This window comes from Pelecanus crispus, chromosome 1 (genome assembly GCF_030463565.1).
Source record: "Pelecanus crispus isolate bPelCri1 chromosome 1, bPelCri1.pri, whole genome shotgun sequence".
In the NCBI taxonomy this organism is placed as follows: Eukaryota; Metazoa; Chordata; class Aves; order Pelecaniformes; family Pelecanidae; genus Pelecanus; species Pelecanus crispus.
In genome coordinates, this window is record NC_134643.1 from 20,279,981 (window position 1) to 20,298,185 (window position 18,205).

Here is an 18,205-nt window from a genome sequence, read left to right on the forward strand (position 1 = left end):
AATCAGCCATTGGAATAATCTCTCCAGGGAAGTGGTGGATTCTCCAACACTGGACACTTTTAAGATTCAGCTGGACAGCATGCTGGGCCATCTTGTCTAGACTGTGCTTTTGCCAAGAAAGGTTAGGCCAGATGATCTCTGAGGTCCCTTCCAACCTGGTATTCTATAATTCTATGATTCTATGATGACCTGTTCCTCTTTTTAATGTAAAATTTGTCTTGGTCATCATATAACTTGTAACTTGTAACATCTGGTATTAGCAAAATAAGTTGATTTGGCACAAATTTGTAGCACTAAAGCTTTTCAGCATTTTTATGTTAAAAATCTCTTTAATCATGAAGTCCAATATTCTTGCAGCCACATTTCCCCATTGAAAAATTTTTAACAATCTAAGAACCCACTCTGCACTTCAGCTCGAGACCATATTCCCAATCAATTCCTTTTCACATTCTGTTCCCTGACCTCTTCTCCCTCTCAACAGTTTTAAATTCAAACTGGGAATGTTCCTTTCCTTTCACCTCTGGCTGAGAAGGATTGTAGGTAGATGACTGCAGCAATTCACTGCAATTAGACAAGGGGTGAGCCCTGTGCTTTCCCCTCTAAAGCCTGATAATAGTCAATGCACAGTATGTAGAAGGAAACAGCTAGAATGGCAGGAACAGCTTCCTCTGGTTCTTGGGAGGTAGGAACATGGTCAATGTGATCGGAATCTGAGGGGATTTTGGCTGCTAAAATCTGCTGACAGTGCACTGCAGTGATTTTAACTGGTAGTTAAGGAACACCCTGCAATAGGAGTTCTGAGGTAAGATGCATCTGTAGTCCAGTGCAGGCATACTAAAAGGTTTCCAAACACATAAGCTAAGAACCGTGTCTAGTCTTCCTGGCTGCACATGATATTTCTATGTAAACACTCACTGCATATCTAAATTTAAAGGGTGGGTATAGGTTTTAAGAAGTCTATTCTACCAGTATAGAAGACTGACAATTACAAATCATGTAAAACACGATCTCAAATAGTAGTCTATATCACAGCTTAAGGTTTCTGCTTCTCTTTTTACCTAATAGCCACTGAGTGACATCCTCTGCTCAGAAGCATCAATGCAACAGTTCTTCACATTTCTCTTGGATGGCCTTAATGTACAGAAATTAATTAAGAATTTGTCTTATTATAACACTCAGTAATTATACAATCAGTAAGTAACGATTATATAGTGGGGCCTCTTCAGTAAGCCTCACCGCCTCCTCTGGTAATATTCCAAAATCTTTGCCTTCTGGCCAGTCCATGATCACTTCCAAGATCCCCGGGCCACTGGGGTTTCCTGTTCAAGTCTGTTGTGTGATCAGTGCAACCCACTTACTCCACGTAGCATCAGCTGTATGATGTGTAGAGGGACCCTCCCTTTGAACATCCAGCCCAGTACTGGCAGTTGAGGTGCCAGCAAGAGCTGTGCTTCAGTACTGACCACTTCCAAAGCAGATTGAACCCCTTCATATGCTGCCAATATCTCTTTCTCACTTAACATATAGTGGGCTTCAGATGCTCTGTATCCCCAGCTCCAAAACCCTAGGGGTCAACCTTGAATCTCCCCAGGTGCTTTCTGCCAGAGGCTCCAGGTAGGGCCATTCTCCCCGGCTGCAGTGTAGAGCACATTTTTAATATCCTGCCCTGCCTGGACTGGCCCAAGGGCTACTGCATGAACTATCTCACGTTTAATTTGTTCAAAGGCTTGTTGTTGCTCAGGGTCCCATTTGAAATCGTTCTTCTTCCGGGTCACTTGATAGAGAGGGCTTACGATCTGGCTGTAATTTGGAATATACATTCTCCAAAAACCCACAACGCCTAAGAAAGCTTGTGTTTCCTTTTTGCTAGTTGGTGGGGACATAGCTGTTATTTTGTTGATCACATCCATTGGGATCTGACGACGTCCATCTTGCCATTTTATTCCTAAAAATTGGATCTCCTGTGCAGGTTCCTTGACCTTACTCTGCTTTATAGCAAAATCATACTTCAGAAGGATTTGGACTATCTTCTTCCCCTTCTCAAAAAATTCTTCTGCTGTATTGCCCCACACAATGATGTCATCAATGTACTGCAGATGTTCTGGAGCTTCACCGTGTTCCACTGCCGTCTGGATCAGTCCATGGCAAATGGTGGGGCTGTGCTTCCACGCCTGGGGCAGTCGGTTCCAGGTGTACTGGACACCCCTCCAAATGAAAGCAAAATGTGGCCTGCACTCTGCTGCCAAAGGGATTGAGAAAAATGCATTAGCGATGTCAATTGTGGCATACCACTTAGCTGCCTTTGACTCCAGTTCATATTGAAGTCCTAGCATGTCCAGCATGGCAGCACTCAGCGGTGGTGTGACTTCCTTCACGCCACAATAGTCCACTGTTAGTCTCTACTCTCCATTAGACTTTTGCACTGGCCATATGGGACTGTGAAAGCGTGAGTGAGTCTTGCTGATCAATCCCTGGCTCTCCAGTTGACGAATCAGGTTATGGATGGGAATTGGGGAGTCTCAGTTGGTGCGATATTGCCGCTGGTGCACCATTGTGGTAGCGATCGGCACCTGTTGTTCTTTGACCCTCAGCAACCCCACGACAGAAGGGTCCTTTGAGAGACTGGGCAAGGTGGACAACTGTTTAATTTCCTCTGTCTCCAAGGCAGTTATACCAAAAGCCCACCGGTACCTTTTTGGGTCCCTGAAAAACCCTCTCCTGAGGCAGTCTATGCCAAGGATGCATGGAGCCTCTGGGCCAGTCACAATGGGGTGCTTCTGCCACTCATTCCTAGTTAGGCCCACCTCAGCCTTCAATATGGTTAGCTGTTGCGATCCCCCTGTCACTGAAGAAATACAGATGGGTTCTGCCCCTTTTTAACCTGATGGCATTAGGGTACATTGTGCACCAGTGTCCACTAGAGCCTTATACTCCTGTGGGTCTGATGTGCCAGGCCATCAAATCCATACAGTCCAGTAGATCCAGTTGTCCCTTTCCTCCACCTGGCTGGAGGCAGGACCCCTCTAGTTGTAGTCATAGTATTCATTATTCACTTCTTGTAAATACGAGTCAGGATTCCTTTCATTAAGACCAGAAATAAGATCAGGCCTTTTACTCTGTCTGGGGAACTGCCCACTGGAAACTGGAGCAGCAGTTTTCCTGGAAGAGGCCCCTTGTGTGATTGTTTTTCCTTGCAACTCATGTACCCATTGCTCTAGGGTTAAAGCAGTTTTTTCCATTTCACTTCCTCATGTCCTCTCCATGGTCATGCAGGTAAAAGCACAGGGTGCCCCCTGGTGTATATCCTCTATATCCTCTCTCTTGAGCAGAAGAACGCTGAATCCTAATAGTGGAGATATTGGTCCATATAGGTGGAGAGCAGGACATATTCTCTCTGAGTTATTGGGCCTCCCGGGACAGTTTCTCCATGGCTGAGACAAAGAAGGAAGAGCCACTTTCTTCATATTCCTGGAGTCAGATAGCCACTTCATCCACCTTTGTTGCCTCTTCATCTTTTCAGGACAGTATTGCCAATGAGTTGGCATATGACGCTGGTGCGCTCTGTATCACCTTCTGCCACATGGGTTGTGTGCACTGGACTTCATCTGGATCTTTGGGTAACTGCCTGTTGTTCAGGTCACTATAAATCACCTCCAGCACAGCTAATTCCCTCAGGTACTGGGTAACTCTCTCCATGGTGGTTGATTTGCCTGGGCAATATATAACATATTCCTTGAAGGCATATCTCCAGTCACCTCCAGAGGCTAAGGGTTTGTGCTCCTTTACTAATTGCTTTGTCAATGCCCCCTTCCCTAGAAAGGAATCCCAGCTGTTTGGCTTCCTTACCCTCTACTTCCAGGCTACTGGCCCTGTTGTCCCAGCATCTGAGCAGCCAAGTGACAACGTGTTCACCTGGACGACCGCTGAAATCTTTTTGCATGTCTCGCAGCTCACTCAAGGATAAGGACTGGGTGGTTTCTGCCTCATTTACAAGTTCTTCCTCCTCCTCCTCCTCCTCCTTTCCTTGTGATGGCCCTGTTTTTTCATCATCCCTTTCTAAACGAGTTGACTTTCACTTCCAAGGTTTCTTCTTGTGTATAGAGGTGACTGATACTGGTACGGGTTGTTTCCCTGGAGTATCTGCAGTGCTTGTCACCAGGGCTGGAGTAGCCGCAGTACCTGTCACTTTGTTGTCAGACCCAGAGACCTTCTCATTCCCTTGAGGGTACTGAATAGCGTTGAACAGGGCCCAGTAGGCATGGGCCAGGCCCCAGCACACTGCAGTGATTTGTGTCTCTCTGGAGTTGCCAGGGTGACAGCATACCTCTTCCAAATATATGTATATAAAATTTTTCAGGATTCTGCACTTGTTCAGGGGTGAACTTCCAAAACACTGGAGGTGCCCACCATCCTAGGCATTTGCCCATGCTATCCCACACACCCTGCCCGTCATAATTATCCACCCTTGGGGTAGATCTCTGGATGATATTCTTAAATTGCTTATTAATCTTAGACAAAACTGAAATAATATTCCCAAGAAATATCAATAGATGTATCTTAATTACCCAAGGATGTTCAAAATACTGAAACGCTATTGGAATGAAGGAGGAAACATCATAGAAGAAGCTAGCAAAGGTGCCATTCTGTATTTCCTCCACAGAAAAACCTCTCAGAAGAATCATAGAATCGTTTCAGTTGGAAAAGGCATTTCAGGTCATCCAGTCCAACCATTAACCTAACACTACCAAGTCCACCACTAAACCAATTAAGGGTAGAGTAGCAATTTCATGTTTCCTGGCTTGGTAGCTGGATTATTTTTAATGAAAATAAATCTAGAAATCATTAAGATTGGAAAGGACCTCTAAGATCATCAGTCCAATCATCAACCCAACACCACCATGCCCACTAAACCATGTCCCAGAGTGCCACGTCTACCCATTTTTTGAACACTTCCAGGGATGGGGACTCCACCACCTCTTTGGACAGCCTGTTCCAATGCTTGACCTCTCCTGTGAAGAAATTTTCCCTAATATCCAATCTAAACCTCCCCTGACACAGCTTGAGCCCATTTCCTCTTGTGCTATTGCTCATTACTTGGGAGAAGAGACTAACACCCACCTCACTACAACCTCCTTTCAGGTAATTGTAGAGAGCGATAAGGCCTCCCCTCAGCCTCCTCCAGACTCAACAACCCCAGTTCCCTCAGCCGCTCCTCATAAGGCCTGGGCTTCAGACCCTTTACCAGCTTCATTGCCCTTCTCCGAACACGCTCCAGCACCTCAATGTCTTTCTTGTATTGAGGGGCCCAAAACTGGACACAGTATTCCAGGTGCAGCCTCACCAGCGCCGAGTACAGGGGCACAACCACCTCCCTGCTCCTGCTGGCCACACTATTCCTGATACAGGCCAGGATGCTGTTGGTTTTCTTGGGCACACTGCTGGCTCATGTTCAGCCGGCTGTCTACCAACACCCCCAGGTCCTTTTCTGCCAGGCAGCTTTCCAGCCACTCTTCCCCAAGCCTGTAGCGTTGCATGGGGTTGTTGTGACCCAAGTGCAGGACCTGGCACTTGGCCTTGTTAAACCTCATACAGTTGGCCTCAGCCCATCAGTCCAGCCTGTCCAGGTCCCTCTGCAGGGCCATCCTACCTTCAAGCAGATCAACACTCCCACCCAATTTGGTGTCATCTGCAGACTTACTGAGAAGTTGTATAATTGCTATTTGTTTCCACCAGGTGGTACCCAAAGTACATTAATGGTTTCAGTACAAAACGGAAATACCAGTTAAAACTCAAGGTCAGTGTTTTAATAATAAATGTCCCAGGCAAAACATCACTAGTCACTGCAGAGCACCATAAACTGCAAAAACCAACACCAATCTTTAACAAGTACAACAAAAAAACGGAGCATGGTGCAGATCAGATAAACTGAGATCGAGAACAGACGAGTCAATATTGTGACCCGCAACTATTAACAGATACAAATTCCTTAATATGCTTTGGTTAATCTGTTATTATCTCAAACCCTTCATGCCCCATGTTGGGTGCCAAAAAGGACTGTCGTGGTTTAGCCCCTGTCAGCAACCAAGCACCACACAGCTGCTCACTCACCATCTCCCTGCAGTGGGATGGGGGAGAGAATCAGAAGGGCAAAAATAAGAAAACTCATGGATTGAGATAAGAATATGTTAATATTTGAAATAATAATAATAATAATACTAGTAATAAAATTGTAATTAAAACAACAATGAGAGAAAGAAACAAAACCCAGGGGGAAAAAAAAAGGACAAGTGATGCAATCACCCACCATCCGCTGACCAATGCCCAACCGGTCCCTAAGTAGTGATCACTGCCCCTTGGCCAGCTCCCTGCAGCTTATATACTGAGCATGATGTCATGCTATGGAATACCCCTTTGGTCAGTTTGGGTCAGCTGTCCGGCTGTGCCCCCTCCCAGATTCTTGTGCACCTGGCAGAGCATGGGAAGCTGACAAGTCCTTGACTAGTGTAAGCAGTATTTAGCAACAACTAAAACATCAGTGTGTTATCAGCATTCTTCTCCCACTAAATCCAAAACACAGCACTATGCCAGCTACTAGGAAGAAAATTAACTCTATCCCAGACAAAATGAGGGCACTATTCAAGACAGACCTTGGATCTTTAAGCCTTTTTATGTTAGGTACCCTGAGAGGCAGGGCCTAGGCCTATCCTTCTTTGTGATCTTTGTGATCAGGGCACTGAGTCCTTGTTCCCCTTACCAGGTGATCCAGAACGGCTGAACAGTACTTAGGGTGCTGCAGATACATAAAAAGGTTCTTCTGATGGATGTCAAAATAATTTGGTTTTATTATTATGATTGTGCTTGAATGACCCTGTCTGGAATTAATCTTGAGTCCCACAATATAAAGTCATAATTCCATGTTCCTCTATGTGCCCATGTTCTTACAGCTACAAATGGTTTCCCACTATCATTCCTCTTCCCAGATCCAGTATGGCTCAAGCCACAAAAAAATCCCGCGTTAATTAATTCTTTTAAGTATTAATATCTCTTTACAACACAGAGAAAATAAGGAGAAGACCGTCTCAGAGGCTGTCATAGAATAGTGTGAAAGCGTGCTCTGCATGACAAAAGCTGTGACATGAGTGTGTTTGAAGAATACTTTTGGAGATCTGAACCAGGAGACAATCCTTCTGGATTGTCATACTTTCACAAATGTATATTTCAAGGTATTTGCTGCCAATCTGTGTGTATTTCAAGTTTTTGCTGTTTCTTTTGGGCTCTGCAGTTTACCTGACTGTGATCTTTCAGGTTAAGACAATGGTAATCCATTAACATTTAACATTTTGCTTTGTATGCATTCTCCACCCATGCAGTAAATCAGAAGGTGTTCTTTGAATTGCTGGATGACATGTAACCTGGTAACTTTGTAGGAAGCCTGTAGTGAAGAAGTTTCAAGATTTTCGTTTCAGGTTAGTAATCTTTTTCAAAGTTTTATTGAGGCATTCAATCTGTCTGTTGTCTCGAAAGCAGAATGTTCTTCATTGCCTGTATATAAAATCGTTCCTTCTGAGAAAAAAAGATTTTGAAGATATTTTGAAAAAATAAGATTGTTTGTTGTATGCTGAAAATAATAGTGGGGACTTGACTGTAACAGTAGGTGTGACTCAAATTCAGTTTATAAACATTTTTTCAGATAATCTACCAAGACAATAGAATAGCAAGTTTGTCAGTGTGTGACCAAATGCCTAAAGTGTAGGAATAGTTTGTGATGACACCAGAGAAATTAATGCATTTTTACCATAAGACTGGCTTCGAGTTTAGACCAATTTTAACTTGAACATGCAATTCTGGCCACCAGCAGAGTTCTCGCAGTTACAGTTTTGTTCTGACAGTTGTTGATGCTTGTCATGAAACAACTCTATCCATTGGAAAAAAAGCAGTGAACAAGCCTGTCACGGATATCTTGTAAGAAAAGTTCATTTTGTAGTATAACATCCCGTTGTAGAAATAAATCAAGATATTTGGGATTGTTAGGCCACCTTGTTATCAGGAAATCACATAATTTTCTGATGACTGAGATGTGTTAAATTGTAGTTCTAAATTGCTCTCCTGCACTGTAGTAAGTATGCTTGTAATCTGTGCAAGTACTTTATATCATCATTTATCTGGGCATCTCGTAGAGATAAGGGCAGATGAGATAAGCAGTCAGCCATCACATTTTCAGTTTCTGGTCCATAATCCATGTCATACATAAATGGAAGTATTCTCACTGATCATCAGGCAATTTGCATTGCTGCTCATCTGAATCCTTTTATTTCTAACAGTGTCATCAAAGAGCTATGATCTGTATGCAGTTTGAATCTATATACCCAAAGACAGTTTCTTCAGTTTCCCAAAGCCTATAAACAATACAGTGATTCTTTTTCAGAGGTGGGATACATTTTGTGAGCTGCTTCTCCTTAAGTGTTCTTGACATAAATGTTCTTCTCGGTTTGTGTTCATGGGTTTGAGTAGTTGTGAAGCCAGCGCTCTTGTCTTGTCACCCATTGTCATAATTGCAGGTAACAGAATCAAACTGTAAGTGCTTGTCCGTTCATAGTGAAGTCTTTAATCACACTGAAGCTTGTTTTCATCTTATCTACGCAAAGACAGGTTGAGGTTTTCCTGAAATAATTAGCTAAACGTATTAAAACACAGGTAGGAAATAACTTCACTGGACTACCAAAATGTAAGAGAATGTAATGTTTTTTATCTGTAGTGGGATGTGGCCATGGGAAAAAAATTCACTTTCTCCTGAAAAAATAATGGCCCTAAGAAAGCCAGCTATCTGCCTGAAGCAACATTTGGCAAAGTTCAATTTCAGTCTTTCAGTGTTGTGGCACTGCAGAATGGACTATGCTTCGGGAACATTTGGAAGTGCAGTAACATCCAGATGAAACTGGATTTGACGATAGTTATTGAGAGTTATGGACATCATTTGTTCAAAAAGCACTTGATGCTGAAGCAAATTTATATAGTACACACTTAAAACAGAAAAATCCATCATATGTAACAAATGCTGGGACGTTTCTGCTGCCTTATGCATCACAACTTGTTGATGCACAGTCTTGCAAACAAAAATACAAAATATCTTGACATTGTGGGCTTCTGCAACTATTTCTCTGTGTGGCTTTCAATCACTGCTCTAGCTAACCTGGTTCAGATAGAATAATTGAAATGTGTCAGATTTCAGCATGGATTTAAAGGACAAGTGTTCTTGCTTGTGAAAACTGCAACTTTTAATAGCCTTGTAACTGGCTAAAATGGGGTAGGTTTATGTATGGGTGGAGGTAGACATGTCTCTTGTACAACTGTCACTCCCCTGCCAAATTTCTATATTGTATACATGAAAACTGAAAAAGGGAATATTAGTCTGTTGCAACAAAAAGCTTAGAAATATTTAATATGGTCCCAGCAATCTATTTTGACTTTTTGAGAAGGAAGAGATAAGCCATTTAAACTAAAACATCATGACCATAATCACCATATTTGGAATGGGAAATGTCTGAAGTTTCACACTGACATATGAAGTTGAATGTGCGCTCCACAATGGGAGCATGGGTTATGCTTAATAGAAGGTACAATTCAGCTACTTAAGATAATAAATGGCCAATTTTCTAAATTCTGCCTTTTGATGCTTAATGTTTAATAATAAAAAGGCAAAAAAAGTCACTTTTGCAACTCCCCTCAGTAAATCAAAGAAACGTGAAGAGATCTCCTAAACCAAAAATCTATAAATAGCATGTGTCAGCTTGTTTTCAGTAAAAGTATAACATTAATTATAGACTTACATGCCATTATATCTTATAAATCATCTGATATTTTACATTAAAATAATAAACTGAAACAAAACTGTTAATTTTAGGTCCAATATCCAATACTGGGACCAAGAGCTATAGATGGAAGATAAAAGTGGTTCTGCAAATCATTTCCCTTTTCCACTTCTAAATGTATGTTTTAAATTTATTATTTATAATAATCTGTCTTTTCATGACTAACCAACAATTACTGAGTCTAAAGATGCCCTACACTGTCTCACAGATGCAGGGTGGGTATTTTGTTTTTTTAAAATATGAATAAGTGTTTGTTTAATGGAATTATTAGTGCTGGATTAGTGTTCCTCCCATTTAAATAATTGCATTTTAACTGCAGGTTTGTCATATGTTGCTGTTGTACAGTGAATTGATTTTTATAGAACAATTTCATTCACTTGAAAAATGTCTAGCCTTCTAATGAATGTGAATTACAGTATATTTAGATTCAATTTTCAAATAATCTATTGTAACTGTGCAGTGTTTAACAGTTACAGAACATTTTAAGAAGCAGTTTTAATTATTCGGAAAAAAATATTTTACATGCCAGTGAACATACCTTGTAAATAAGAGCAATATCTGTATTTAAATAGTGCTGTTATTGCACTGTATATAATCCAGATTTTACTGAAGTAAATTACTTCTTTGGCCCTTGAAGTCCTAGAGTAGTTCCAGTGTACAAAAGTGTTGTTACTACTCCACTAAATTTATTTTATGTATTTTTGTGGTATATATATATTACTTCCATGAAATTTTCAATCCTCTTTACTACAACTTCCTATTCCCAACAATTAATGGATTGAACCCTGTTAGAAGTGGAATAGTGGATTAGCATTGTGACTAAATATTAAAGGATTTGGGGTAAAAACAGGTGCCTGTTTTCCTTATGGCTTCTACCATAATCTGTGGGGAAATGATTCTTTAGCTTGCATCCAAAAAATTGGAAACTGACTCTGCCTAGGGGGTCTTGATTCTTAACCCCCCCTCTGCATCTGGAGCACAGTGACAGCTGCTGAACAAACTGCAGCAGAAGCTAGGGATTTGATGCTTCTCTTTTGCAGCCAAGGAAATGGGTGAAATAAAGTCCAGGGCTGTTCTGATGACTGGCTGATAGGGAATAGCTAACTCAACCTCTATGGTCATTGAAAAGGGTAGCATTGAAACATTTTCCTCTCCAAAGATGGGATTATCTTCTGTTGTTCAGCATATAAAACGCATAAAGAAATTTGCAGTCCATCAGTTTAGAGTCAGTTCTCTACTGAACTGATAATGAGAAATTTTCTTCAATCAGATAAGCTCTCAGTAGTTTTACTAGTCAATTTTCACCACTGGGATGTTAGTTTTATCATTTTATCTTCTTTGATAGAACAAAGGCTTTCTAATTACATTTAAAAAGGTATAACATATGCAAACAATAGACTTATCCATTTCATTTTTCATCAGATAACCATAAAACTATGTAGTGTGGTGTAGAAATTTTTACAATTACAAGATAGATTCCAACAGGTATGATGAAAGAAGAGCAGCTGCCAAACAAGGTGTTATCCTGCCTTTAAGGTGCATTTTCATGCAATGTCTTTGGTATTTCTCTGTAAATTGACTTTCTAAAGCTAACATACTTGATATATTTTTGTCACCCCTGAGGAAATCTAGACGGGTCCTCAGACTTCTGTCTTCTTCCAACAGGAACTTTTCAGCTGTATTGTAAACAGTTCAATTGTTCTGGGTTTTTTTTGTTTTGTTTTGTTTTTATCTTCACTGGACATGGGTAAAGAAGTACAGAATTGTCTATAGCTAAACCTACATAGCAAGAAGGGTGTAACTAGATTTCACAAATGGGAAACAATGTCTCCAATATCACATTTAATTGCTTGAAATATCAAATATCCAGTTATAACTGGGATGTCTAGAATTATCCATCAGTATAAAGTCAGAGCTAGGCTAAAACACATGCAAGTTTAAAGATTCTGTTTGCAACTTGAGGAAAAAAAATAAGGATACCATCAAAAATAACTTCCCCCCACCCCAGAGAGCTTGAACTCTTTCTAGCTTAGAATCATAGAATCAGAGAATCGTTTAGGTTGGAAAAGACCTTTAAGATCATAAAGTCCAACCATTAACCTAACACTACCACGTCCATCACTAAATCAGTTAAGGGTAGAGTAATAATTAATGTCATGTTTCCTGGCTTGGTGGCTGGATTATTTTTAATGAAAATAAAACTAGGAATCATTAAAATTGGAAAGGTTCTCTAAGATCATCAGTCCAACCATCAACCCAACACCACCATGCCCACTAAACCATGTCCCAGAGTGCCACGTCTACCCATTTTTTGAACACTTCCAGGGATGGGGACTCCACCACCTCTCTGGGAAGCCTGTTCCAATGCTTGACCACTCGTTCTGTGAAGAAATTTTTCTTAATATCCAACCTAAACCTCCCCTGGCACAGCTTAAGCCCATTTCCTCTCATCCTATCACTAACTACATGGGAGAAGAGACCAAAACCCACCTCACTACAACCTCCTTTCAGGGAGTTGTAGAGAGTGATAAGGTCTCCCCTCAGCCTCCTCTTTTCCAGGCTAAACAACCCCAGTTCCCTCAGCCGCTCCTCAGAAGGCCTGTGCTCCAGACCCTTCACCCTTCTCTGAACACGCTCCAGCACCTCAATATCTTTCTTGTATTGAGGGGCCCAAAACTGGACACAGTATTCCAGGTGCAGCCTCACCAGCGCCGAGTACAGGGGAACAATCACCTCCCTGCTCCTGCTGGCCACACTATTCCTGATACAAGCCAGGATGCTGTTGGTTTTCTTGGCTACCTGGGCACACTGCTGGCTCATGTTCAGCCGGCTGTCTACCAACACCCCCAGGTCCTTTTCGGCCAGGCAGCTTTCCAGCCACTCTTCCCCAAGCCTGTAGCGTTGCATGGGGTTGTTGTGACTGAAGTGCAGGACCCGGCACTTGGCCTTGTTGAACCTCATACAGTTGGCCTCAGCCCATCGGTCCAGCCTGTCCAGGTCCCTCTGCAGGGCCATCCTACCCTCCATCAGATCGACACTCCCACCCAGTTTGGTGTCATCTGCAAACTTACTGAGGGTGTACTCAATCCCCTCATCCAGATCATTGATAAAGATATTAAACAAGGCTGGCCCCAAAACAGAGCCCTGGGGAACACAGCTTGTGACCAGCTGCCAACTGGTCTTAACTCTATTCACCACTTCTCTTTGGGCTCGGCCACCTAACCAGTTTTTTACCCAGTGAAGAGTACACCCATCCAAGCCATGAGCTGCCAGCTTCCCAAGGAGAATGCTATGGGAGACTGTGTCAAAGGCTTTGCTGAAGTCCAGGTAAATGACATCCACAGCTTTTCCTTCATCCACTAGGCAGGTCACCAGGTCATAGAAGGAGATCAGGTGGGTCAAGCAGGACCTTTCTTTCATGAACCCATGCTGGCTGGGCCTGATCCCCTGGTTGACCTCCACATGCCTGTTGAGCTTACTCAACATGAACATGAGCCCTCTCAATGAGCCCTGCCAACTCGTGAGTGAGAATCCTTTTCTGCCTTGGAGACAGCTGAACTCCATCTGTCGCCAGCAGGTCCGGTGCCATTTAAACCTCCCCATGATCAAAAAAAACCAAAATTCCACCAATGGCACCAGCCTCTGAGCGTCTTGTTAATCAGCTGAGCTTTCCTGTTCCTTTCAGTATTCTTCCCTTCCACTGACGGGACTGAAGAAAACACTACCTGTGCTCCTGAACCTTCAGTCATCCCAGTGCCCTGAAGCCACTTTTGATGGCTTTAAGATTTCTCTCTGCAACCTCATCACTGCCAACCTCCATAACCAACAGCAGGTAATAATCAGAGGGCCATACCAGACCAGGGAGTTTCTTAGTAATGTCTCCAACCTGGGCCCCAGGGAGGCAGCAGACTTCCCTTTGGGATGGATCTGGATGGCATATTGGGCCCTCTGTTCCCCACAGGAGGGAATCGCCTACAACTATTACCCTCCTTTTTTTTCTTAACAGAAGCAGCCATAATGAGTGAGGCTGACTGACTCACCTTAGGCAATCCCCTGGATGAACCTTCACCTATATCTTCATTTGCCTAGCCCTCATGTTCCAGAGCTCCTATTCTTATTTAAAATGAGTAGAAGTAGAAAGCTCATTTTTGGTAATGGAGATCATGGAATCCAGTCAATGGAATAAAAAAAAAAATGTATCTTTATTATTGTCTTTATCTTACAGTGGAATAATTCCTCACAATTAAAATAGTAATGCTGTCCAGGCTTGCACATCAAAATTTTTATAACAGAAGTGTAATTGATATGACCACCTGAAAGATAAAAGAACACATACACTTTTTTATCTGAGCTCACTATTTTTAAGTCCCATTCTACGTATTTCTTAGTGCTAGTTCAACAACAACAGTATTAAGAAAATATGATGTTCTTGTAATGAAATAAAGTATTAGAATCAGAGAGTTATGGTAGCCCATAGTCAATAACCTTTAAACATAGAACAAGGGTATGTCTTTTATGAATATACGGAGTTTTGACAAAGACAAGTGTTATGTTGTAGAAGCCTGTCCACTCTCTGTTTCATTTTTCAAAAATTTGAGACCACTGATTTTTAATATCCTGGCATGGCAGAAAATCCCACTGGTAACCTTAACTTTATTTATCATTCATTAAGTTTTTGATTAGGAAGTGTAGTCTAGTGAATATGATTTTGTGCTATTACAAGTGAAAGGCTTTTCTAGATTACTCAGATAACTTGCAATAATAGACTATTAAACTTTATTTGGACTAACAACAAATTCTAAGCTTCTCATATATGTGGTCTTCCCTTTACCCAGCAAGTATTTTCAGTACAACACAAGGTAATTCTTATTTGTAGGACTTAATGATTACGAATGAAGTTGTAGTGTTCACTAGGGTGGTAGCTGGTAGTTTATTTATGTGTCCCTTACCACTACAGTATCAGTTCTTGTGAATAGTAATACCTTCAGCAAGTGTTACATTGCATTTTATACTGTTGTACATTACAGCTTACTGCTAAAGGTTGTGACAGGGAAGTTGCAATGGTTTCAGTTGAAGTAGTCTAAGCCTTTTCTGCTCTTTGCTTTGTATGTGTATACACACCCTTTAAAACATTAGTACTTCTTCCAAAGAAGCAGCGGCCAAGTGCTTGTGAGCTTTTGGTATCTTACTTTAAAGGATTCTCTTCATCTTGTATGTATGCACTGTCCCTTGGCTTGTGTGGTGTCTTGGAAACTGCTAATCTTCCTCCATGGTTACCTCACTGCTCTGCAATTCTCCTTTTGGTAATCACTTCCTCCAAGTGATATCTACAGGAGCCACAGTTCTTTTCCTGTTTATCCCTTGCTCTTGTATAGGATAGTAGTTTGCTGCTGCTGGCCTCTGCTGGTGACAAATTAGTGTAGTCTGCACATTGGGTCTTGGGTCCTGCTTGCAGTCTACTTGTTCTAGGAAGCAGCTGTAAACATAGTTTCTTGTCCTTTTGAGGATCTTGAATCTTTTGAGTAATAATGACAAAATGAAATTTTCACTCCTCCTACTGGTTCAGTGCACTGTACACAGGACACAGTTGGATTAGGTTTGAATTTATGGTATCCTAACTTGCTGATAGATGTCTCTGTGCAGCCATTTGAAGTGCAATCATTTCCTTCTTTGAAGGTGAGAAAGTTACCCCTCAGGAAAACCTTCTTTGTGTACACATGAGGAATTTGCTGTAAAGCTCATAGCCTGCTTTGCTTTTCACTATGTGCCTCATGTAGGCAAGCTCTGCAGCACAGCTGAACCCTCAGGCTGCACATGAGAGTGTATCTGATCTGATATGCAGATCCATATCTTGAAAGAATTCAGTGGAAAAACCCTGTAAACTTGGTGGGTAAAGCACACTCTCTTAATTTTGTAGTGGCAGTCTGTCCTCAGCAGAATTGAAATGACAGTAGGATAACATACCCTAGATCATCTCTGGCTCTTGCATTTGCTGCACTCTTGTTTTTCCATAACTGAAGTTTCATCCTATGTTTAAAGAGACCTTTGAAATTAAGAATGAGAGGGAAAGGCTTGTCTGTTTATGTTTTTTTTAATATATGAATAGACAAGATATTGTTATAATTGTAACTTTTCTCCCTGATTCAGCTTACTGGTGAACAAATAACTAAGTACACAAGATGTTTATATGCATGTACTGTCATGTACTGTTAAAGCTAATGAAAGCTTGTACAAATAACTGTAGGCATCTTCTTAATGAAGCTCATTGCAGTTTTATATGTGGTTTTGTAACTAGTGCATTGAGGTAGATGTTATCATTTATAATTTACTAATAATTTAAATTCCCCAAGTAACACCATTGTAGCTAAAACGTGCTGAACAATTATTTCACTGAAAATTTATGTTTATATAAAAGGAGACAGACAAAAGAAAACGGGTGCTTATAAAAAATACTTTTTAGTATTTTTCACAATAAGTAACATCCTCTCATTCTTAAAAATACAGCTTTAGTTCTAGAACACACAGGCAGCAGAAATGTCAGGGCTTGTTTGAAAATCATACATAATGTGGCTGTCTTTTTTTTAAATTAAATTTGACAGAAAAAACATTAATTAGATTAAGTATTTTTAAACCTTCCATTAGTGATGTGATGCAAGTTACTTGATAAACCTGAACAATGCAGTTGAAAATTTATTTTATTTGAAATAAAAAAGTTAAGTATCTGTTAAATTGTGAATTTACAACAGTAAAAACAAACAAACAAACAAACAAACAAACCCAAAGCCCTGAATACTCTATTTATAAACTTCCAAAGACTTTCAAACAAACACACACTATTTTAAACATCTGATAATGAAAGCTTTATATGGGTTTAATTTCTAATCTGTTTGGTAATTCATGTTTACCTGGAATGACAGGGAACCCCCCTTGTTTTCAAAGAGTAAAATACCTTTGAGAGATTGACCTGCCATAGGATGCCTCCATCTGTGTTTCAAAATGAGAAAGACATTTAGGGTGGAAATTGTCTTGGCTAATGTTGGTGTCTGCAATTTAGACATGTATAGCTGAGCTACTCTCTCATAAGCTCCATTTTTAAGTGGACACAGAAGTACTCTTAGGATATAAATCCTCTGGCATTTTTTGTATGTCTACCTTAAGATGAACTGTCTGATGCCTATGCATGTCTGTTCATCTCCATTTTATGTAAAAAGAGCTACTGCCTAACACCTGCAATATAGCTGGTTACTCTATGGAGGTCCATATCCACACAGAGGAAACTGAAGCTTTATGTTAGTAATCCTTCATAAAAATGTACATTACATTGTGGTTTAAACCTCCATGCCCTGAATCACATATGATATATTGTGAAAAGTGCATAGTCACAGTATGGCACATATATGTATTTTCAAAGTGGAGTTATGACCCCTTCTGGGAGATACGTGAGGGTTCAAAATGTGTTGGAAAGTATTTACAGCAGCTAGTGAAAAGCTAGATAGCTCCTGCAAGCAATTAAAATAATTAGGTGCTCCCCAACTAGGGTGACATTTGGAATGGTTAAATATCATGTGTCTCATACCTTCAGTTATCAAGGAATTAAACTCTGAAAAGTAAGGGTTACCCAAAAGTCATTTAGACCAAAAGAAGGGCCATTATTAAAAAAGATGAAAAATATTTATCTAAGTGAGCTTAATCTACATGTGTATTGTCATTGTTAAATCTTTTCTGCTTTGCATTGCTGCTTTAATAAGAATTACTCCTTCTATGCAGCGTGGTAACAGGGAGGGAATTCAAGTTCCCTTGTTCTACTGGAGTGTATAAAAACTAGTGTGAAAGTGTGAATAAGGGTTGGCCAAATGTCATGGTTTAACCCCAGTTGACAACTAAGCACCACACAGCCACTTGCTCACCTCCTCCCACTGCAGTGGGATGGGAGAGAGAACTGGGGAAAAAAAAAGTAAACCTGTGTGTTAAGATAAAAGCAGTTAATAGGACAGCAGAGGAAGACAAAGTAATAATAATAACAATGATAAAAGAATATACAAAGCAAGTGATGCACAAGGCAATTGCTTACTACCCACTGACCAATGCCCAGCCAGTCCCCGAGCAGCAATCACTGCTCCCCAGCCAACTCCCCTGTTTGCATACTGAGCATGACGCCATATGGTATGGAATAGCCCTTTGGTCAGTTTGGGTCAGCTGTCCCGGCTATGCTCCTTCCCAGCTTCTTGTGCACCTGGCAGAGCATGGGAAGCTGAAAAGTCCTTGACTAGCATAAGCAGCACTTAGCAACAAGTAAAACATCAGTGTGTTATCAACATTCTTCTCATACTAAACCC